Source organism: Giraffa tippelskirchi, chromosome 3, assembly GCF_054371585.1.
Source record: "Giraffa tippelskirchi isolate mGirTip1 chromosome 3, T2T-mGirTip1v1.2.pri, whole genome shotgun sequence".
Lineage (NCBI taxonomy): Eukaryota > Metazoa > Chordata > Mammalia > Artiodactyla > Giraffidae > Giraffa > Giraffa tippelskirchi.
Genome location: NC_137277.1, coordinates 177,574,104 through 177,597,186, shown reverse-complemented (window position 1 = coordinate 177,597,186; position 23,083 = coordinate 177,574,104). Strand labels below are relative to the sequence as shown.

The following is a 23,083-nucleotide window of genomic DNA, read 5'->3' as shown; positions in this document are numbered from 1 at the left end:
ACCTAAAGTCTGACAGCCCTGAGGTGCAAGGGAGGTTTCCTTCCCCAGTCTGGGACCCGCGTTTCTACTTGTCTGCCCAGTGTTTGGCAGCTACTTCACTGGGATGACTCACTCTGGTCTGAGGTCAACCAAAACCCCCAAGCCTTTTTCTCAGGAACTGTCTGAGCTCTAGTTGTTCCGATCACTCAGTCCTCGATGTGTGCAATTCATTTCTTAAAAATAGCATTTGCTTTCGAATTACAAAGGTAATATATGCTTGATGTAGTAAGTTAGGAAAACACAGAGGGAAAATAATCACTGGAAATGATTATTTTTAAATGGACAGATTTTCAAAAATGACCCTATATTTTTGTAATCAAGGGAAAAACCCCACTGTCAAGCAATTTCCATTTCGAGAGAAAGAAAAAAGAATTGGAGAAAGCAAAACTAATCTACCATAGGGAAATTGTGAATTCTAACATATGTAGATATCTCATCTCATACATAATTCAAAAGTATAATAATATAAACTCATCTCCCAGAGACTACCATTGCTAATATTTTTGGTATAGCCTCCAGGCCTTTATGTTTAACATTCTGTATTTTTAAACTTAAGTCTAGGTCTAAACTTGGAAATGGACCTGGCTCAGATTCTGGGTTTTGTATTTATTGGTTGTATCACTTTGGACAATTGACTTAAACTCTTGAAGCCTCAATTTTCTCCTCTGTAAAATGAAGGTGATAATCTCTACTTCCCAGGATTGTGATAAAGATGAAAATTAATGGAAATAAAGCACACAGCTGTTGTTTTAGTCGCTAAGTTGTGTCCCACTCTTTTGCGACCCCACGGACTGCAGCCCACCAGGCTCTTCTTTCCATTGGATCTCTCAGACAAAAATACTAGAGTGGGTGGCCATTTCCTTCTTCAGGGGATCTTCCCCACCCAGGGATCAAACTCGCGTCTTCTGCGTTGGCAGGCGGATTCTTTACCACTGAGCCACCAGGGAAGCCAAAGTGCACAGTAAGAGACTGCAAAGAGCTTATATTTGGGTTGTTACTATTGTTAACTCCACCTGGCCAGTTGTTGTTCCCTTCCTGATCCAGGTGGGACACCACTCCTCTCTGGAGCCTTGCCTGGATGCTCTTACACATGACGCTTCTTCACTGTTTCCTTGCTGCCTTGCGCCCATTCTTTACAGCACCAGACACACGCTGCTGTGCCCCTTGCACTCCTAAAGTCCTCCAGGTCAGAGATTGTGTCCACCTTGTGCATTTCTGTGTCCCCAGGGTCCAGAAAAAGGCGTGACCCAGTTTGGCTGTCCGGAAGAGTCTAGTGAGAGAATTAGAAGGTTCTAGGGTTAAGAAGTTGCCAAGGGAGCGCATGAATAAACATCAGGGAGGTTGAATGCATGAATGGATGAGTGTATGAGTCAGTAGCTGCTGGCATCACCTACCAGCCGGACCTTCTTTCTTCAAGGTGGGCCTCCGCAGGTAAAGGGGCAGAGCTTCGGCATGGCCCCGCCCCTTACACCTGCCGCACCGCTGGGGGGCGGAACCTTTCAAGTCTCAGGTGCTCGGCGTATAGGGGGCGGGGCGGGGGCAGGGCTGGAAGGGTCAGGGAGGCCACCCGGGGCTGGAGGAGCTGCAGGCGCCCAAGGAGGGTGGGGTCGGAATCTTCCCACCCACAGAGATCGAGGGGTTTCAGCACACCCAGCTCCCACAGTCTGCGGCCCCACCGGAGGCGTGAGCTCTGGAAGGGCCGAGAAGCTGAGGCCTTAGGGATGGGAGGCAGCAGGCGGCAGCCCGGGTGTCAGGGTACAAGCCTGGCAGGTGCTTCCCGCCGCCAAGTCTGACCCCAGCCAGTTAGTTCACTTGCCATGTGTGAACATCGCTAGGTCAAGTCTCCTTTCCGGCTCCGGTTTCCCCAACCCCGGGGGCTTCCGCTTTGGAAACGACGCGCGAGGCTTGACTCTTTCCCAGGCAACCTCCAAAAAAGTCTGCGAAAGCTAAACAAAACTCAGAACCTGATACTCTACTGATACACTACTGAGCAGACCCTTAGGAGGAACAAATTGCTCAGTCAGAGGGAAAAGTCGTTATTACTCGGAACTCCTTTCTGCTTTCACTTTCCTTACCTGGAAAAAGGCCATTGATAGTAATTGTTCCGCCACCGCGGGTTGGCTGTGAGGATTAAGTGAGCTCTTGTGTGTGTGTGAAGGCTTTGCAACGGTGGAAGTATGTGACTCGTCCTCTCAGAGAGGGGCTAGCTTCAGGCCCGGCCCAGCCTGGAGCCAACTCGGCACACACCCTCTGCTGTGGCCGTGGCAGAGGCAAGAGGGCCTCCTGGGACATTCCTGAGCCCGGCGTGGCTTCAGCCGGAGAAGCTAGTCCCTCTGTGTTGAGAGAGCTTGGCTGGCCTCAGGGCCTGTGGGGAAGGGAGTTTTTAGAGAAGGAAATGGTTGTGGTGAGACAGGATGATGGAGCAACTTCTCTCGGGGATCTGAGTGGAAAGCCCCTCGTTCCTGGTGCGCTCTCATGGTAGGATGTGGGGCAGGCGCGGGGGCCCGGCCCATCCTCCTCACCGCCAGAAAGTACCTGGTGTTCGCCAAGTGCTGAGGTAGGGCAACAGCAGGTCTTAGCTGACGGAGCTTGGGGCCAACCCCTTGCCGTCTCTGGGCCTCAGAACCTTCCTTTCCCCAGAGATATTTCCCGCGGTCACCCAGAGGCTGCTCCCACCACCCCTCAAGCCTCTATCCCGCCACTCTATGGGACAGCCCAGGAAATAGCCGTTGACGTTAGACCCTGATTTTCCGGGTGACGTGGGAGGTTGCTTCCCCTCCCTGGAACTCAGTATGCAGAGTCAAGTTGTTTCTGGTTCCGCAGTGGCATGCATCATCTTGAACGAGAGATATAGTGGCCAAGACAAGTATTTTGGAAACGCTGGGCTTGAGGACCGTAGAAAGGCCCAGTTCTGTGGAGAGATGAAAAAACACTCAGGGTGTTTGGAGGGCTTGATCACTATTTACTGAATAGCTTGGAAAAGACCCAACCTTCCTGTGTTTCTACTTCCTCATGGGCAAAATGGGGACCTTCCCCTCTGGGCCTCTTATTCTCTCTCTGTAAGGTAGGAGGGGGATGGGCTCCAAGTGATTCTCTTCCCAGCTGTGACCCCGGGCACACACTTCACTTCCCTGTGTCTTAGTTTCTTCATCTGCCCAGTGGGCATTTACCCCTCCCCTCAGAGTGGGGAGGGGTAAATATGGTGAACAGGGAAGAAATATGGTGAATAGGGAAGAAAGTGGACACTGATGTGGGCACAGCCTGGCTTCATCTCCCCTACTCCCTGAGGAATCTGGCGGTGCTGGTTCTGTGGTGCTTGCTGGGAGTGACCTTTTTTTTTAAGAATTAAAAAATTATATATTTGGTTGTACCAGTTCTTAGTTGCAGCACATATAATCTTTTATCTTTGTTGCGGCATACGAACGCTTTCTTAGTTGCAGCATGTGGGATCTAGTTTCCTGACCAGGGATTGAACCTGAGCCCCCTGCATTGCAAGCTTGGAGTCTTAGCCACTGGACCACCAGGGAAGTCCCTGGAAGTGACTTCCGGAATAATCTCTCTGAGGATCTGTTACAGACCTGCAGTGGCTCTCCACTGCCAGAAAGGAATCAAGGACCAATCTCAGCCTCCATTCCAAACCCCCTACCCCTCATACCTAATTCTTCCTGCTCTCCAAGACACACCAACAGCCTTCCCCAAACAAACCTTTTACTTTTCCTTCTCCAGACCTTTACTCATAATTTCAAGGTCCTAGCTGTGTTTCTAGATTCAGGGTCCCAGCTGTCATCTCCCTCTAGATTTGCACTTCTTCCAGCTGTCCTTCAAATTAGGGAAGGATACCCCCATATACCCAGGAGCTGAAGCCTGGAACCGGTCGTATTTTATCCTCAACTTCTTTTCTCTCACCACCCACCTTTATACTAGCCCCAGCCCATGAAGATTCTGTTCTCTGTGTCTCTCATAGGTACCCCAGGGCCTTGTGGAACATGTGGGGACATTACTGAATAGCCGGCACACACACCTTCTCTATGCTAGGCCCTGTGCTCACTTTGGAGGCACAGAGGTGGGTCCATCTTTATTCCTTAGGGGTTCCAGGTTGGTGGGGAGAGAGTCACGTAACCACTGTCTTGGACTTGCGTAGTACTTGCCTATTCTATTCCTTTACTGTCTGAGCCCCTACATGGTAGAACACAGTGAGACCTATAAATGTGGGTTGACAAGAACTGAATTGGCTCAGTGGGGAAGCCCGTTGGATCTCTGTTTTGCCATCTGCATAATGGTGTGGAACTGATTTGAAGAAGGGAAGATTGGGGGCTTTTCCAGTTTCAACAATCTTGAAAGCAATGACTCTCCAGGTCAGGGAGCAGCGGGTGGGAAGGGAGACAGAAGCACAGCTGTTTAGACATCTGATGAGAGCAGAGGAGGTCCGCTCCTGCTGGCCAGTTCCTTTGAAGCCCCAGCCCCCTTGCCCTCACCTGGTCGCCCAAGAGGGCATAGAACCCTTTGTAAAGCCTTGCCTAAAACAGAGAAGCTGTTGTTTAGTCCTTCCCCAAGCCCCAATTGGTTATCTGGCTGGCCCATGGCCTGACCTGGCTGGTAACTGGCTGCTTCTTTCCAGCTGGCATGAGGCTGGAGATCAGGCTGGGAAAGGAGAGCCCTGGATCTCTGCCTAGAGGCTGCTATGGCAATGGGTTCTCGAGTCAGATAGTCCTGGGATCGAACCCAAGCCCTGCCACTGTTTAGCTGTGAGGCTGTGATTATTTTATGTGCCAATTTGAATGGATCACAGGGTGTCCAGATAGCTCCAGACTTGGACTGGAACTAAACCATCAGCTCTCCTGGGTCTCCAGTTTGCTGATTCATCCTGCAGATCCTGGGACCTGCTGGCTTCCATAACTGCATAAGCCAATTCTTTATAAAAAAAAATCTCCTATATATGTGTGTGTGTGCTAAGTCACTTCAGTAGTGTCTGGTTCTTTGCGACCCCATGGACTGTAGCCCACCAGGCTCCTCTGTCCATGAGATTCTCCAGGCAAGAATTCCGGAGTGGGTTGCCATGCCCTCCTCCAGGGGATCTTCCTGACCCAGGAATTGAACCTGCATCTCTTTATATCTCCTGCATTAGCAGGTGGGTTCTTTACCACTAGTACCACCTGGGAAGCCCCATATATGTGTGTGTGTGTGTGTGTTTTATATATATATACATATAATAAATCTTTTATAGATATAAGTATAAATATTTACATATAAAAATGTAAGTGTGGCAATATACATATCTCCTATTAGTTCTGTTTTCCTGCCTAATACTGAGGCTTTGAGCAATTTGCTTCCTCACTCTAAGTCTCTATTTTGAAACTTGTGAAGAATCGAAATAATCATTTCTTGTTTAAGTACCACTTCCCTGCTTTAGAAGTTCTGTTATTTACTGAAAAGAACTCCCAATCTTCTTGGTAAGCCTTTCAGTGCTCTTTGCCCTGCCCTGACTGCCTTGCCAAGACTCATTTGCCCATCCCTGACTGGACTCTCTGGCTCTAGCTGGGTGCCATTCCCTCTCCAGGCCCCCTGCCTTTGCACCAGCTGTTCCTGCCTTTGAAATGCACGTCTTCTCTTTTGTCTACTTGGTAAACTCTCTCACCTCCCTCAGGGCCCATCTCCAAGGTGTCCTCCTCTCGAGACCTTCTCATTCTCCCTCAGGAGTTGTCTGTACCCTCACAGCGCCTGGCACACCCTGTGGCCATCACACTAATCATGCCATGTTGGTCTGTGTGTCTGTCTACCCAGACTGTGAGCCCCTCAGAGGCATGATGTTAAACCACTCATCTCTGTACCAAACAGAGTGGTGTTTTCCCCTTGTTTGCATCAGTTCAACGTTTTTCAGTTTACCAAGTACTTTCAGATCCAAGATTTTACTTATTTATTGATTTGGCTGTGTTGAGTCTTCATTGCAGCATGCAGGATCTTTAGTTGCAGCATGTGGGATCTAGTTCCCTGACCAGGGATTGAACCCAGGCCCCCTGCATCAGGAGTGCAGCATCTTAGCCACTGGACCACCAGGGAGGTCCCAGACCCATGATTTCACTTAAACTCCTAGCAAAGCACGGAAGGAGGCAGAGTCAGGATGAAGGTCTCCAGTTTGTCCCACTTCCCCAGACAAGGCTTTTTCAGAAGGAGTAGGGAGTAGGGGCTGGTTATTTGGCTTCTAAGGACTGCTGCTCAGCAGGAGCTGGAAAGGCAGGGCCAGCTGGGCAGTGGTGGTGGGGGGAGGGTACAAGGGCAGATGGAGGCCCCAGGACAGGGTCAGGTCTGATTCCAGATGTTTCCTTCTCTAAGGGGATTTGGATTTAATTTCTCCATCTTCAGTCTCTTTGGCTCCATAAGATGAAGCTCTGAGGGCCAGTGTGGAGCATAAGACCATCAAGGAGTGCATGCTCTGGGGATGAAAAGAACTGAAGCAACTCCATAGATACACAGCAAATATATGTAAACACTTCAACTGTTACCATGATTCTGACAAGTGATCTGTTATTGTTTGAACCCCGTCACCAGGGTCCACAGTATCCAAAGACTCCTCGTTAAAACCCCCAAAAGATCCACCTGTAATGGTCTAGAGATCTTCCCACCGGGACCCAGAGGCCCCTGAATGGGGATGAGATCCCCTTGGGATCCAAAGATACTCATCCCTCTTCAGGGCTTGAGGGCCCTGTGCTCCAGGGCTTAGAGCTTACTACAGTTTACAGGTCTTTCTGAGGGCAGTTCAGAAAACTAGATCATGGCATCTGGTCCCATCACTTAATGGCAAATAGATGGGGAAACAGTGGAAACAGTGTCAGACTTTATTTTTGGGGGCTCCAAAATCACTGCTGATGGTGATTGCAGCCATGAAATTAAAAGACGCTTACTCCTTGGAAGGAAGGTTATGACCAACCTAGATAGCATGTTTAAAAGCAGAGACATTACTTTGCCAACAAAGGTCCGTCTAGTCAAGGCTATGGTTTTTCCAGTGGTCATGTATGGATGTGAGAGTTGGACGGTGAAGAAAGCCGAGCGCTGAAGAATTGATGCTTTTGAACTGTGGTGTTGGAGAAGACTCTTGAGAGTCCCTTGGACTGCAAGAAGATCCAACTAGTCCATCCTAAAGGAGATCAGCCCTGGGTGTTCATTGGAAGGACTGATGTTGAACCTGAAACTCCAATACTTTGGCCACCTCATGCGAAGAGTTGGCTCATTGGAAAAGACCCTAATGCTGGGAAGGATTGGGGGCAGGAGGAGAAGGGGACGACAGAGGATGAGATGGCTGGATGGCATCACCGACTCAATGGACATGGGTTTGGGTAGACTCCAGGAGTTGGTGATGGACAGGGAGGCCTGGTGTGCTGCGATTCATGGGGTCGCAAAGAGTCGGACATGACTGAGCGACTGAACTGAACTGAACTGAACTGAGAGTGGTGCCTGCGTGCCCTAGAGGCCTGTCCAGCCCTTCCTTACACTCCATTTCATTCAGCAGCAGTTCTGTTTGAAACATCAAGGGCAGAAAGAATCATGGTCCAACTGTTTACTCTGAGCTCTGGGCTACCAGTAAGGGGGTTCCTGGGCACATTAAGCCCAGGAACATAGGCTTAGCATGGGGCTGCCCCAGAGCTGAAAATATTTCTTAGCAGCTCTCATCTCAAGGAAGTTGTTTTTCAGGAAAGCCCCTTGGGTGTCTGTCATTCCAGGGATGGTCTGGTCCAAGGCAAAGCTGGGAAAGACAGCGTCGAATTTCCTCCATGATCTCATCGGGTATCTCAGAGCCCAGACATGTGGGTTCTTGCCCTAGATCTGACTCGCTGTGTGGACTTGGGTGAGTCACTTGGACTTCCTAGGTTTCAGCTTGCCTCTAAATGGGCAGGTGGGCCCTACCTCAGGGAGGATCCAGTGAGATCAAAGATATGGAAATTCTTTATTGGTGACATCTGAATAATTTGAGAAAAATCCTGATGGGAGGAGGACTGTGAGGCAGTGGACCTGGAGTCAAATCTGCTTTGTGAACAGAGGACCTGGGACAAGTCATTTGGGACCTGGTAACATTCTCCCCACTCCTGCTTCAAAGAGCAAGCCAGCAACTCTGCATCCCTCAGGCTCAGACTGCAACGTTACCTCCTCAAGAATGCCTTCTCTGTCTGCCCGGAGAGGTCAGCTCCCTCTTATAAAGTTCTCCAGCTACATGTATTTTTCTTTTATTTATGAATTTATTTTTTAAATTTTGAATTAATTTTATTATTTTTATTGCAAAAAATTTTTTCACTGTGTTTTTAATCAGAGGACAATTGCTTTACAGTGTTGTGTTGATTTCTGCCGTGCAACAACTCGAATCAGTCATAATTATATACATCCCCTTCCTCTTGAGCCTCTCTCCCCCTTCCCATCCCACCCTTGAGTTAATTTTTAAAATTACAATATCGTGTTAGTTTCTGCTATATAGCAAAATGAGTCAGTTATACATATAGGTATATCCACTTTTTTTTTAAGGTTCTGTTCCCATATAGGTCACTACAGAATATTGAATAGAGTTCCCTGTGCTATTCAGTAGGTTTTTATTAGTTATCTGTTCTGGTGGGCTGCCGTCTATGGGGTCGCACAGAGTCGGACACGACTGAAGCGACTTAGCAGCAGCAGCATTCTATATAGTAGTGTGTGTATGTCAGTCCCGATGTCCCAATTTATCCCTCTCCTCCTTTCCCCTCTGGTAACCACAGATTTGTTTTCTACATCTGTGACTCAACTTCTGTTTTGTAAATAAGTTCATTTGTATCATTTTTAAAGATTCTATGTATAAGTGGATATTATATGATAGTTGTCTTTCTCTGACTTACTTCACTTAGTATGGCAATTTCTAGGTCCATCCATGTTGCTACAAATGGCATTATTTTCATTCTTTTTTTATGGCTGATGTGTTTTTCTAAACAACCAAAAGAGCAGTAGATAATTAATTATCAGCATGCTCCCCTGTTTAGTATTTGTCCTCCCAGCCAGACTGTGAGCTCCTTGCAGGCATCCTGTCTGGCCCCTTCTCCAGAGATTAACATGGGGACTGACCCACAGGTGCTCAAAACTGTTTCTGCATCACCTGGCAGCTTTGAGTCTCAGCTGCCTCACTAGACTGCCAAGGAAACCTGGAAGATAGAGGATGAAGCTCCCAAGGATGAGGTGCTTGAGATAATTGGGCTGCTCTGTGAAGGGCTTTGTCTAAGATTGGAGGGGATGGAGTGCCCTGAACAGGAGGGCAGGATGACTTTTGGCCTTGGAAGGGAGGAGGAACCGGCCACCTGGGGCTCCAGAGGCTCCCTCCCAGCTGCCCACGAGGCCTGTGTGTGGGCTCTGCTCCTTCTGGCCAAGGAGCCTTCAGCTGCACCTTGGCAGCTTGGGACTCAGTGAGGCCCCATGCTGCCTCCCACCTGCCCCTTCAGCCCCATTTCCTTGAACACATACACACTCCCCTCCCCACCACCTGCCACATGATGCTCACCTTTTCCTCAACAGACCAGTCTTTTCTGCCTCCAGGCCTTTGCACAGGTTGTAGCCTCAGCAGAAACACACCCCACCCCCTTCACGACCTGGAAGATGCAAGACACAGTGCAGTTCCCTGTTCTTCCTATTTGGAGGCCCTCCAGGTCACTGCAGGCAGAGTCAGCTGCTCCCTCCTTGGAGCCCCACAGACCCCCTTAGGTGTCCTTCTCTCTGTGCAATACAGTACCTACCACACTGGGCTGCAATTGGTTTTACTGTCTGTTCCCCAGCCCCACAACTAACTGGGAATCTCTTGGAGGCAGGAGTCAGCTCAGCCCTGCTCTGTGGCCTCAGTACAGAGCACAGGGCCTGGCACTAAGGAGAGATCCTAAGTAACGTGAGGGTCAGTTTTCCTGGCAGGAGAGATGACTCTGTGGTACTCCCAGTGCCCTGCCCATCTCAGGCCACGTAAGGAAGGAAGGACAAGGGCAGGGGCAAGTTTTATTCATTCACCTTCTAGGAAACTGAGGCCCATGGAGGGGTAGGGATTTGCCCAAGTTTCCATGGCACATCAGTGACCAAGCTGGGGCTCCTAATGCTGGGTCCCAAGCTATGGGCTCTAGCAGCCTTGCACAGTGTCCTGGCTTTAAGCCAGGGTGTCTGGAGGCCCCTGGGGCCCAGGCCTTGCAGCTGCCCAGGCCACATTGGCTCAGTCATTCTGGCTGGGCTGTCCGCCAACTGCAGCACGAGGCTCTGGATGCCTCTGCCAAAGGTCACTGTCAGCAGTTTGGGGAGGTGGCCAGGTCACTTCGCTCTGAGTGACGCAGATACAGCAAGGCCTGGAGCAGTGTCTCCACTGGACTCTGGGCTCTGGGGATGGCCTCCCAGCTGGACAGTATCCTCCTTGCCGACTTGATTAGAACTTGATTAAACAGTCCAAAGTTGAATATGTGCTCGGCAAACCTCATTAGCATAGCATTATTATTATTGCTGTGATGCTAGTAAGAACCCATATAACACAGAAATTGAAAGCACAGGCCCTGAAGTGTGCCACCAGGGTGCAAATCCAGGCTTCACCACTTACCAAGTAAAGCAAGGTACTTCTTTACACCTCAGTTTTTCAATCTTTAAAATCGGATCCTGGGAGAATGGGATTTGTATGAGGTAATTAGAATGGAGCCGAACAGAGTGATGACTAAGTGTTAACAGTATTTAGTGGCCCAAATCCCTGGACTAACAGAGCAGCTTCCTCCCGGGCTTCTCTATCCCCTCTCCCCTCTACATTAAAACACAAACTGGGACTTCTCTGGCTGTGGCCCAGTGGTTAAGACACCACGCTCTCAGTGCAGGGGTCACAGGTTTGATCCCTAGTCAGGGAACTAAGATCTCAAATGCCTCTCTGTGGGGCCTAAAAAACAGAATCCCTCAAACTGACCACATCACTCTGTTCCTGTTTGAAAATCTTCAGTAACTGCCTCTAGGATGTGTATGTGTCCAAACTCCTTGACATGAGGGTGAGGTCTGTTGCTCCTTGGCCCCTGCTTGCCTTCCTAGCCTCATCTCCCATATTCACCCCTGCCATCCCAGCCCCCGCCACTGGCCATTTCTCTCAGGCTCCAGCTGTAAGGAATACTTTGCTGTCCCTGGAGCATGCTGTCCTTTTTCATGCCTCTGTGCCTTATATACGTTTTTCCTTCTCTCACCACCCAGCAAACCCCTGCTTTGCTTTCAAGGCCCAGCTCCATGTTGGCTACTGCAAGTCTTCTCCAGGGCACCCAAAGTTACAGGTACCCCCTGCTTTTCAAAAGTTTGTTTTCCACCACTTTGTGTTTAGAGAAGACCCACATTAGTACCTGTTTTTGCTAACCAAGAGGAATCCGAAGGGGATTTTCACTTTTACAAAACAAGGCTAAAAGCAAAAACAGCATTCAGCGTTTGTTCTGCAGCCAGAACGCTGTAGAGGCAGTGTGCACCCAGAGCAGAGCAGTGAGAGCGGCGCGGCCAGGCTCCTTCCCCGGGAACTCCCCTCAGCATCTCAGCATCAAGCTGCCATAGCTTTCAACTGTGTCTGTGAGCATCTGTGCTCTATTTGGTGCATCCTTGCGTCCTGAGATAACTGCTTCTTTGCCTTATGCCATTCTGGCTTATGAAAGGTTGCAGTGGAACGCCCCGATTTCAGATATCGGGGGAAACCTATCATTGCTCTCACTCGTTTTCCCACAACATCACCCAACGCTGTAATTACCTGTTAATGTGCGTTTCTCCCTGGATGGTACCCTGTGCTTCCTGCATCCGCTATGCATTGCTCAGCGCCAGCAGGCCAGAGGCAGAAGCCCAGTGTTGGCGGAAGAAGTGGACTTTGAACCATCCACCCAGAAAGGCAGCCCCGGGACAATCCTATACTGGACACTGGGGAGACCTACTTTTTGTCCTTGAAGGATCCTCAGTCATTTGTGGAGGTAGGTTGAGTCCATGTATTTATAAATAAAAAGGTGTGCAGGTGGCTTGTGGGCCCAATCATGTTTCCAGGAGATGAACTGGAGGTTGCCAGGCGGGTGTGGAGAGGGAGGGGACTCAGGGAGGAGAGACAGGTTGATGTTGATCTCAGGGACTTTTAAGAGGTTCTGTTGTAGTGTGGAGATTCCTTAAAAAACTGGAAATAGAACTCCCATATGACCCAGCAATCCCACTGCGGGGCATACACACCAAGGAAATCAGAATTGAAAGAGACACGTGTACCCCAATGTTCATCACAGCACTGTTTACAATAGCCAGGACATGGAAGGAACCTAGATGTCCATCAGCAGACGAATGGATAAGAAAGCTGTGGTACATAAACACAATGGAATATTACTCAGCTCTTAAAAAGAATGCATTTGAATCAGTTCTAATGAGGTGGATGAAACTGGAGCCTATTATACAGAGTGAAGTAAGAAAGAAAAACACCAATACAGTATATTAACGCATATATATGGAATTTCGAAAGATGGTAACGATGACTCTATATGCGAGACAGTAAAAGAGACACAGATGTAAAGAACAGACTTTCGGACTCTGTGGGAGAAGGCGAGGATGGGGTGATTTGAGAGAATAGCATTGAAACATGTATATTATCATATGTGAAATAGATCACCACTCCAGGTTCGATGCATGAGACAGGGTGCTCAGGTGCACTGGGATGACCCTGAGGGATGGGATGGGAGGGAGGTGGGAGGGGGGTCCAGGATGGGGAACACATGTACACTCATGGCAGATTCATGTCAATGTATGGCAAAAACCACTACAATAATGTAATTAGTCTCCAACTAAAATAAATAAATTAGTTTCAAAAAAAAAAAAAGAGGTTCTGTTGTGCCAGAGTGTAAGATACAAGGGGGATATGAAGGCAGATGGGCCTCTGTGTGGTGGGCTGGTGAGTCTAGACTTTGCCCTGCAGGTGGCTATGCCTCCCTTGCCCCTTGTTCTAGGAGCTCTTGGCCTGGAGATGAGTTTCTAGCGCATTTCTTTGTTTCCTCTGTGAGCAAGGTGGGCTGAGGTAGGAGCTAGCAGGGCCAGGCAGCCCAATTAATAAAACACATTTGACACAAAATCTGTCCGCCATGGCTGCCTGGCAATCTTCTATTCATCTTTCAAGGTGTGGCTCAGATGTCCCTTCCTCTGAGGTCTTCCCAGATCCACCTAAGCTAAGCTGGTCACCCCCTGCTGTGCTCTTACTGCTCCCTCCACGTGTCTCTGATTTTACATCTGTCTCCTCTACTAGGCTGGGAGGTCCTTGAAGGCAAGCAATCTCATTTGTTTCTTGGTGCCCAGAGCCCAGTACAAAGAGTAAATATATTGAATCAGTAAATGTGTTTATTTTGCAGATAAGGAAACTGAGGCTCATAGAATGTGAATGATACATACTAATACAAGCTGCCTAGTAAGGGGCAGAACCAGGACCAAGCCCAGGTGTTGGGAGTCCATCCAGTGGGAACATGATCTCAGACAGCTGTAGTCAGAGCTTGGCGAACTTTCAGATCAAAACCAAATGCCTCGGTTTTGATCCCTGCTGCCTGGACAATGGCACAGCTGAGCGAGGAGGGGAGAAACGTATATTGAGCACCTGCTGTGTGAAGACCTGGCATGGGACACTCTCATATATAGGATTCTGTTTAATTCTGAAGAAGGCGTCACTGACCCCATAGTACAGAGGAGGAAGCCGAAGGACTAAAGCGACTTGCTCACCATCCCCCAGCCAGGGAGATGCAGAAGTTGGGGAGTCAGGGGCTTATATGAGCAGGAGCAGGGTTTGGGTGGTGACTCTCAAAAGGGGATGACCTAGTATATCTTTTGAATTGGGGGGGCAGTCATGTGATTGTGCCATCCGGCCCTGGGAGCACCTCCACCCCAGAGAGAAAGGACCTTGCATTCTGGGTGTCTGCCCAGGGCTATCTGTTATTCCTGCTGCTCTCTTGGTCTGGCACAGAGCATGTGAGGGACCACATGCAGCGCCACACCTGTGCCAGCCTGAGGCAGAAGCAGAGAGTCTCAGGGCCCAGCCTTGGTGGCCTCAGGCCAGTGGGGCAGCAACGGGTGGGGCTCTGACCTACAAGGGAGTCATATTAGCCGAAGCCAGTATCTCAAAGGAGGGGACTCTGGCCCACCCCCACCCCAAAGTCATCACAGCGACTTCCTTTTGGTCTCTCAGCTGTTCTGAAGGGAAGATGTGTGGACTGGGATGTGGAAGAGGACAGGAGGATTCTGAAGGGCCTGCTGGGCGGGGCTGGTGTCACCGTGTCTCACAGACCATAACTTGGATAACAAAAGCCTACATTTCTTGCAGAACCATCATGCGCCAGGTTCTATGCTGGAAACTCAAAAGAACTATTTCTCACAACAGCCCTGGGAGGAGGCACCATTATAACCCCACTATACAGCTGAGGGAAATGAAGCTCAGAGAGGTTGAGTGACTTGCCCAGGTCACACAGCCTGGCACAGAGAAGCTGGGATCTGAGTTCAATCTGGCTCTAGAGCTAATAATGCTCTTCAAGCCAGATCGTTTTGGAATTCCAGGCTCCTGGGTTCTAGACTCAACTGGTTCCTTGGGAAAGTCCCAACCTCTGTGGCCTATTTCTTTTCCTATAAAGCAAGAGGATTAGATAAGGTAACGCTGAGGGCTCTAACAATCTGTGTCTTTGATATCCCTCCAGTCCTCAGAAGAGGAGGTCACCATGGCAACTGTAAAGGGCAGTTCACTGTGTCAAGCCCCCCAAATACAAAGATGAAGTGCAGTTTTTGTGAGGAGCTCACAGAAGTCTAGTGAGAACACAGTCTCATGCAGTTCACATGGGCTGGGTGTTACAATGTATTATGGGGCTCAGGCCATGAAGGGGTAGGGTTTAGAGAGGGATGTGGAGAAGGAATTCCAGGTAGAGGAGACAGCATGAACACAGGCTGGGAGATGAAACTCTGGAGCCTCGCTTCACACTCTTAACTACCTCTATGATGATCTTTGAGGTCAGGCCTCTCCACTAGTGCACACACTTCTCAGGTGGCCTTGGCCCTCTTCAGTCACTAGCATCATGGCTCCAGAGCCAGACAGGCTGGGTCCAAGGCCCAGCTTCAACCATTATCATGTGTCCTCTGGGTTTCAGATTCTCACCTGTAAAATGGAGACAATGAAGATACTAAACTTGCAGGTCATTGTGGTGATTAACCGAGATAATGCCTAAAGAGGGGTTAGCATGCAGTCTGGCACATGGAAATGCTCGTGACATCTTCACAAGAGGTCCTTCCCTCCTCTTCAATGCCCCCCAGCCCACTACTCCCCATTGCCTAAATCGTTCATCTCAGGTCTTAGTTCAGTCTCTTCTCCTCCTCCATGAAGCTTCCCTTCTCTGGCTGCTGCAACCCTCACTCACTGTCTTCTCTTAACTCTTGCAGCCTATGTCTATGCCACACAACTCAGCAACTGAGTCAGATGCCTGTTTGTTACCTCTCCAGGACCTGGATTGCTTTTGCCTTCTCAAAAATCTCAGTTTCCACTGGGGTTCCACATGGTTTCAGGGAAGCGGATTCTACTTCCTCCTGCACTTGTTCAAATGGTAGGGCACGTGATCTAAGCTAAACCAATAAATAACCCCTCCCACTAATGGCCAGTTCACAAGTGATCAGATGATCTTTGTGAAGAAGCTAATCAAACGCAAAGAGCTGACTCATTGGAAAAGACCCTGATGCCGGCAAAGATTAAAGGCAAAAGGAGAAGAGGGTGGCAGAGGATGAGATGGTTAGATAGCATCACTGACTCAATGGACATGAATTTGAGCAAACTCCAGGAGACAGTGAAGGACAGGGAAGCCTGCTGTGCTGCAGTCCACGGGGTCACAGAGTCGGACATGACTTAGCAACTGAACAACAGGTGATCTTAGTCCACAGTGAATCCTGCTGGGAATTCTTGGATACAGATTCTCTCTCTGGCTCCAGATGGTATAGAGTATAGATGTGAGGTCTGGAACTGCTGCAGTCATTTTGCTGTCATGAGAGTAGCCAACCTGAGGATGATCCTGAGAGTACAGAGCTAGGGGACTAGCAGAGAAATAGATCAAATCATGCCTACCAGGCTCCACTAGACTTTTCAGCTGCATGAGCCAACAAATTTCCTTTTCAAAGCCAATTTGCTATTATTTGCAACTAAAATCATTCTGATTCAACTACTATCTACTACTTTTACAAAGAGATGTATTTTCTTCACTACATATTGATTAGGCCCCTGCTACATATCAAGTGCTATGCTAGGTGTTAGGGATTTAACAATAAACAGTATTGATGTGGACCTATCCTCCTCAAGTTTATAGTTTAGTGGAAAGAATCAGGGATTTAAGTAACTGCTTTGGGACCTGACTCTGATGTTGTCTTTAACCTGCTTCACATCCAACCCCACTCCCTTGGTCAACAGAACTCTGTCTTTTCTTTGGACACCATATAAAGGCCTGGTCAACTGACCTAGGTCTGGCTATTTGGCATATTCCATGACTCTGCCCATGGTGACTCACTTGGTAATGGGCATTAGGGTCAACTCAGGGGCTGTAGAACTGTTTAAAAACAGTTCCAATACTTCTGCAGGGGTCACCCAACTGGAGAAACATAAGCCTGGGGTTTCCTTGAGTTGAGAGAATGCTAAGACTAGTTGTGAGAGTTGGTAGCAATAAAATTCTTTGATTTTACTCATTCATTCAGCCAGAATTCAGTGCCCCCACCGAAGCTGCAAGATTGGGGAAAAGGAGATGAAGAAGACACGTCCCCTCCTTTTGAGGTCAGTCTAAAGAGGACAAATGAATAAATAATCACAACACAGCGTAGCCATACTAGGAGTAATCAGAGAGACACCAGCTCAGCCTGAAGGCATTAGTTTTCTGTTTTTTAAGTATGCGATAATTATACACAGAAAAATTAAAGAAGACTCAAGAAAGCTTTTTAAAAACTCCATAGTTCCAACACTCAACTATGATCATAGTTAAAATACTTTCATCTGTAACCTCCCATGCTTTTTCTGTGTGTATAAACTTAAAAAAAACAATAACCCTAAATGTAATATATTGGGTTGGATCCTGGAACAGAAAGAAAGGACATTAGTGGAAAAACTGGTGAAAACCAAATAAAGTCAGAGTCTAACAATGTACCCACGTTAATCTCTTAGTTTTGACACATGTACTATGGTTATGTAAGATGTTAACATTGGGAGAAGCTAGGTGAAGTGTACGCAGAAACTCTCTGTACTATCTTTGGAATCTTTCTGTAAACTTAAAACTATTACAAATCAAATGTTTACTTTAAAAAATGGACCCATTCTCTATTGTTTAATAGCCTTTGTTTATTCACTCAACAGTTTATCATGAAATTTTTTTGTCTTGGAATGATCTCATGATAGCATTCTATTTCATCCCTTGAATGAATCATAGCCTATCTCCCCTATTGTTGGAAATTTAGGTTGTTTCCAATTCTTACCCTGTCATACAAATGCTGTGAATACTTAGTCATTTCCTTAGGATATTTAACAAAGTGGAATTGCTGAGGCGGAGCTGCCAGCTAGGGAACACGTACTGAGCACCACAGGCCATCTCTGTTCTAGTGTCTGATATGCATGAACTTGATAGCGCCAACCACAAGGGGGAGGTACCGCTCTCATTCCTTTAGGGCAATTTTGAAACGTTTTCAAAGGATAAGCCAACAAATTCTCAGCACTCTTTCAGCCCAGTCCAGCACCTCCCTGGTGCCCCTGCCGTGGACGCACACAGATCTCTCTTGCTCTTTTTCACTCCTTCTCATTTTGGCTTCCAGGAGGGTAGTTCCTGCAGGCAGCCATCAGGTGGTCTGTGGAATAAGGGCAGGTACCAGAGGTGGTTTTGGCAAACACTCCAGTGTCAAGCAGCCTTTTCTGGTTTGGGGTGGTAGCCACGGGGGGTGGAGGTGGCACTGGGGAGTAGGAAAGGGTTAAGGCAGACATTCTGAAATACACCTGGTAGCTATGGTCAGGTCCTTTTATCCTCAGCAAGTGGCCATGGGAAAGGAGAAAAAGAGGGTCATTTATTGGGCAGCTGCTATATTTCATATTGACTCCGCCCACCCATAGACAAGTGCTATGATCCTCATTTTACAGTAAGTTCGTTGAGGCTTCACAACGAAGTGTCTCCCCAAGGCACACAGGGGAGCTACAGTCAGAGCCAAGATCTAACAACAGGTTATCTTCGTCACCTCCAACCCAGGCCCACAACCACTAGGCACATGACTGAACACTGAGCTACAGTAAAACAGGGGTTTCTCCCCCTTCTGAGCGACTGCTGTGTCCCACAGCAAAGGATCACCCAACTTACGGTCAAAGCACCCATGCAGAGAGTTTGGGGGAAGCAGGAAGAAGGGTGGCCTGTGGTCGAGCTTCAGTGGGCCCTCAAGCCTACATGTACATGCCCCTGTGCTCTTCTGCGTTCTTGACATTACTTTTATGAAAAACAATATTTATTATTTATTTATTTGGCTGTCCCGGGTCTTAGTTGCAGCATGCAGAATCTTTGATATTCATCTCGGCATGTGGGATCTTTAGCTGTGGCATACAAACTCTTAGTTGCGGCACGTGGGCTCTAGTTCCCTGACCAGGGATCGAACCTGGGTCCCCTACACTGGGAACACAGTGTCTTAGCCACTGGACCACCAGGGAAATCCCTCGACATTACTCTTGAGCTGAAAATCTTCTGTTCCCTATGCTTGGTTTCAAGCATATTTCTAACCAGTTGCGGATTTCCCAAGAATTCTAGAGGCTCACTAGGTAAAAGCTGCCAGTAAGTGCCAGTGGCCTCTGTACCTTCCCTTGGGCCGTGCCCCCTGCCCGGAATGCCCATCCTCCCTCCACGGACCCACCCCGACCCACCTCCTCCATGAAGCTACCCACATCTCTGCAGTCTGACTGCTTGCACCATATAATCAGCACTTTCTCCACACCCCATTTCTTTTCCAAAACAGACTCAAGGCAGTTTACAACACACATTGGCGCACAAAACACTAAAATTACAAAAGCAGAGTTTGGGTGAGGTGGAGTAAGAATCTCATTAAGAAACCATGGCAGAGGAAAGCACAGCAAGTGAACATTAGGGGAGCTTTCTTACAGTGGGCAAAAAGGAAACAGTAGAAAATGAAGCAATCCTTATCTAATCGAAGAGTGCAGACCAGCTAAATAGGAAGCAAAAGGATCTCCTGACTCCAAGCTCAGAGAGTTTTGTCCCCAAAGTCTTTATCTAAGGGACTCCATACAGAGTAATCATTTGCTATGCAGCAATGTTACCCTCAAAGTGCAGATCTATTCAGCCTGAGTTACCAGCATAGGGTGGGGGGGCCTAAGTCTTGTCTTGGTCTTTCTCTCTGACACCTGTCTTTCTCCTCCCTTCTGCTCTCGGCTTGGGGGCACCTCATCCAGACTAGGTTCCTGGAAGGGGCCTTCTGTGAGGGCAGCTCACCATCTCAGTGCCCTGGATGACTCCAAACACAGAGCCACCACATTCCCAAGACATCAGCAGGGCAATGCTCCCTCTGGGGTGTGAATAGCACACTGCCATGAGACATGTGAAGCTGCAGCCTGAGAGGGAAGACTGCGAGGCAGAGCCTACTGTTGCCACCCTTCCCAGAAGCAGGGGTTATTCCAAGAGCTTTGCAAATCCAACACATTGGCACCTTCGTGCCCGTAACAAGGAAGCAAGAAAGAAAAACGACACAGAAAACTTTACCCTGAGGTGGCACTCCTGACCCAGGCCCTTCACTGGGACAGAGCAAACCTACTCAGGTTTCTTCTCTGTTCATCCAGGCTTCTCTGTATCACAGGTGCCTTCAGAATCTGTCTTCCAGAAAAAAATGTCAAAGCAATTGGCACAATGGTGTTGCGTGGAGTCACAGATAATGCTTAGCCATTCATAGGTATATGAGCCTCAAAATGCATACATATAAGATGAGATAATAATAGTACTTACTTCCACATGGTTATTGAGAAGAATAAATGAGATAATATATGCAGAACCTACCAAACAGTAAGCATGAAATATGTTAATTATTATGAATATATAAAAATACAAAATTCTACATACAATTTCAGGCGTCCATAGACTTCTAGGAGATCTTCAGGTTAAGGATTCTTACAAATTAAATGTCCATCAACGGATGACCAGATAAAGAGGATGTGGTACACATACATAATGGAATACGACTCAGACATAAAAAGAATGAAATAACGCCATTTGCAGCAACATGGATGCAACTACAGATTATCATACTAAGTAAAGCAGGAAAGAGAAAGACAAATACCTTATGATATCATTTACGTGTGGAATCTAAAACATGGCATCAACGCTATCTACAAAACAGAAACAGACACACAGACATAGAGATCAGACTTGTGGTTGCCAAGAAGGGGAGAGGGTAGGGGAGGGAAGGACTGGGAGTTTGGGATTAGCAGATGTAAATTATTATATATAGGATGGATAAACAACAAGATGTTACTCAATAGTACAGGGAATTATCCAATCTCCTGGGATAAATTGTAACAGAAAAGAATATTAAAAAGAGTATGTGTGTATATACATATATATAAAAATATATAAAACTGCTGGGCATACACACCGAGGAAACCAGAATTGAAAGAGACACGTGTACCCCAATGTTCATCACAGCACTGTTTACAATAGCCAGGACATGGAAGCAACCTAGATGTCCATCAGCAGACGAATGGATAAGGAAGCTGTGGTACATATACACAATGGAATATTACTCAGCCATTAAAAAGAATACATTTGAATCAGTTCTATTGAGATGGATGAAACTGGAGCCCATTATACAGAGTGAAGTAAGCCAGAAAGAAAAACACCAATACAGTATACTAATGCATATATATGGAATTTGAAAGATGGTAACGATAACCCTATATGCGAGACAGAATAAGAGACACAGATGCATAGAACAGTCTTATGGACTCTGAGGGAGAAGGTGAGGGTGGGACGTTCTGGGAGAATAGCATTGAAACATGTGTATTATCATATGTGAAACAAAACACCATTCCAGGTTCGATGCATGAGACAAATGCTCAGGGCTGGGGCAATGGGATGACCCAGAGGGATGGGATGAGGAGGGAGGTGGGAGGGGGGTTCAGGATGGCGAACACATGTAAACCCATGGCTGATTCATGTCAATGTATGGCAAAAACCACTACAATATTGTAAAGTAATTAGCCCCCAACTAAAATAAATAAATTTATTAAATAAATAAATAAAATGTTCTAAAAATATATATATATATATAAAACTGAGCTATTTTGTTGTATAGCAGAGATTGGCACACTGTAAGTCAACTACACTTCAATTTAAAAAAAGAAAAAAACAAAAGAATCTTTAGCCTAGCCTGGTTCCTGACTCAGGAAGACGACAGCTCTTGCCCACACCCACATTTTCACTCTGAGCTCCGTCAGCACACTCTGAGCACCTGCTGCCTGCCCACACAAACGTCTTGGTCACCAGTGTCGTCAGCACATCTGAGGGGTGGGGATCATTCCCATTCAACGGATAAGGTGCAATGATTTGCTGGAAGGCTGGTGGTGGAAGAGCTGCTGCTGAAACCTGTCATTTCTGACTCATGTAGCTTCTTCCTGAGAACCGAGCCTGCTCTTCACCCCGATCCGTCCTATTGGCGACATTTTGTGCACGTGAGATCCTAACCACATACCTTGGGTCCTCAGACTGGCAATGATATCCCTCAAACTGGCTCTAGCAGTATGGGGCGTCCACGAAAAAGAACCCATCTGGAAGGGCCCTTTCTGCTGCAGTGGTGCCAAGCCACTGGATCACTTCAGCAGCAAGGTGTCAGACTGTGAGTCCCGACTCTGCTTCTTATGGTGCCTTCAGGAATGTGACCCCTGCTGAGGCCTGGTCTCCTTGCCTGTGACAGAAGACAGCACCAACCACCTGGGGTGCTTTGAAGGGGCTGGGGAGAGGTCAAGCAAGGTCACGGGTGTGGAGCTGCTGCACAGCACCTGATGTCAGTTCTCCAGAAACGGTGGTGACTCTTACACCTCGTCCAATCTGTTTCTAGAGAGGAGGCCAATCCCAAAGGAGTAAGTGAGCAAGAGCTCACCTGGTCATCTTCCAGTTTATCCTTTCCACCCATACCATGGCTCTCAGGCTCCCAGGCTGCTCTGACAAAGATCTCCCCCAGTTTGTTGCATGATGATCAAGGAATGGAAGAAAATATTCATGGGGCATTTAAATACTTTGGGGAATGAAAAGATCAGGGCAAATAAATCACCTGAGAATGACCCTATAGAGGCGGGGAACATGGTAGAGCAGGAGAGGGAGGAGTTGGAAGAGGGAGCAGGAGCTCGGATGCCAGAAACAGGCCTGCCTCTCTCCAGAGCAAGAACGCCTGCCTAGAGAAGGATGGTGCTTCCAGCTCAGCTCCATCTGCTTTCAGGAACAGCAGTCACTTCTCAGAAACCCCAGTGCAAAGGCAGCCCTTTCAAAGAGCACGAGAGCTTCAGTTTGGACAAATGATTTAAGCTCCTTTTTGCAGGGGAAGAAATGGATTTACAAAGAAGCAACCAAGGGTATTAAGAGGCAGCTGAAAAGGCAGCCAAAAATCTGGCTTAGGGATTAGAAGCACTGGCTTCCTAGGCTGCGGACAACTGTTTGCTTAATGATCATCCACCCTGGCAGGAAACAGGTTATTTTTCTATGTATCCTTGGATTCAGCTAGCATTTATCTAGTGTCTGTTGTGTGCCAGGTACCAAGTAGAAACCTTCTTCTTATGAACTTCATTTACTGCCAAGTGAGTCTGAGAAGGTAGCATCACCAGCCTCTTCTTAAAAAATATTTATCAACTTTTGGCTGCACTGGGTCTTTGCTGCTGCCCGTAGGCTTTCTTCAGTTGCAGAGAGCACGGGCTACTCTAGTTGTGTTGCACTGGCTTCTCACTGTGCTGGCTTCTCTTGTCGTGGAGCACAGGTTCTCGGGCACGTGACCCTCAGTAGTTGCTGCATGTGGGCTCAATAGTTGC

The 23,083-nt window shown here is 47.8% G+C and overlaps 1 long non-coding RNA gene and 1 other non-coding gene across 2 annotated transcripts; both read right to left on the bottom strand.

Moving 5' to 3' along the window:
• Positions 1–1,005: 1,005 nt before the first annotated feature.
• LOC145543628 (uncharacterized) lies at positions 1,006–1,920 on the bottom strand. The gene is made up of 2 exons (XR_014080921.1): positions 1,856–1,920; positions 1,006–1,309 (listed from the first exon to the last, which is right to left on the bottom strand). It is a non-coding gene; the product is annotated as an uncharacterized LOC145543628 (long non-coding RNA).
• Positions 1,921–6,023: 4,103 nt separating this feature from the next.
• On the bottom strand, positions 6,024–6,096 carry TRNAR-CCU (transfer RNA arginine (anticodon CCU)). Its single transcript has one exon. It is a non-coding gene; the product is annotated as a tRNA-Arg (tRNA).
• Between the last annotated feature and the right edge of the window lie 16,987 nt (positions 6,097–23,083).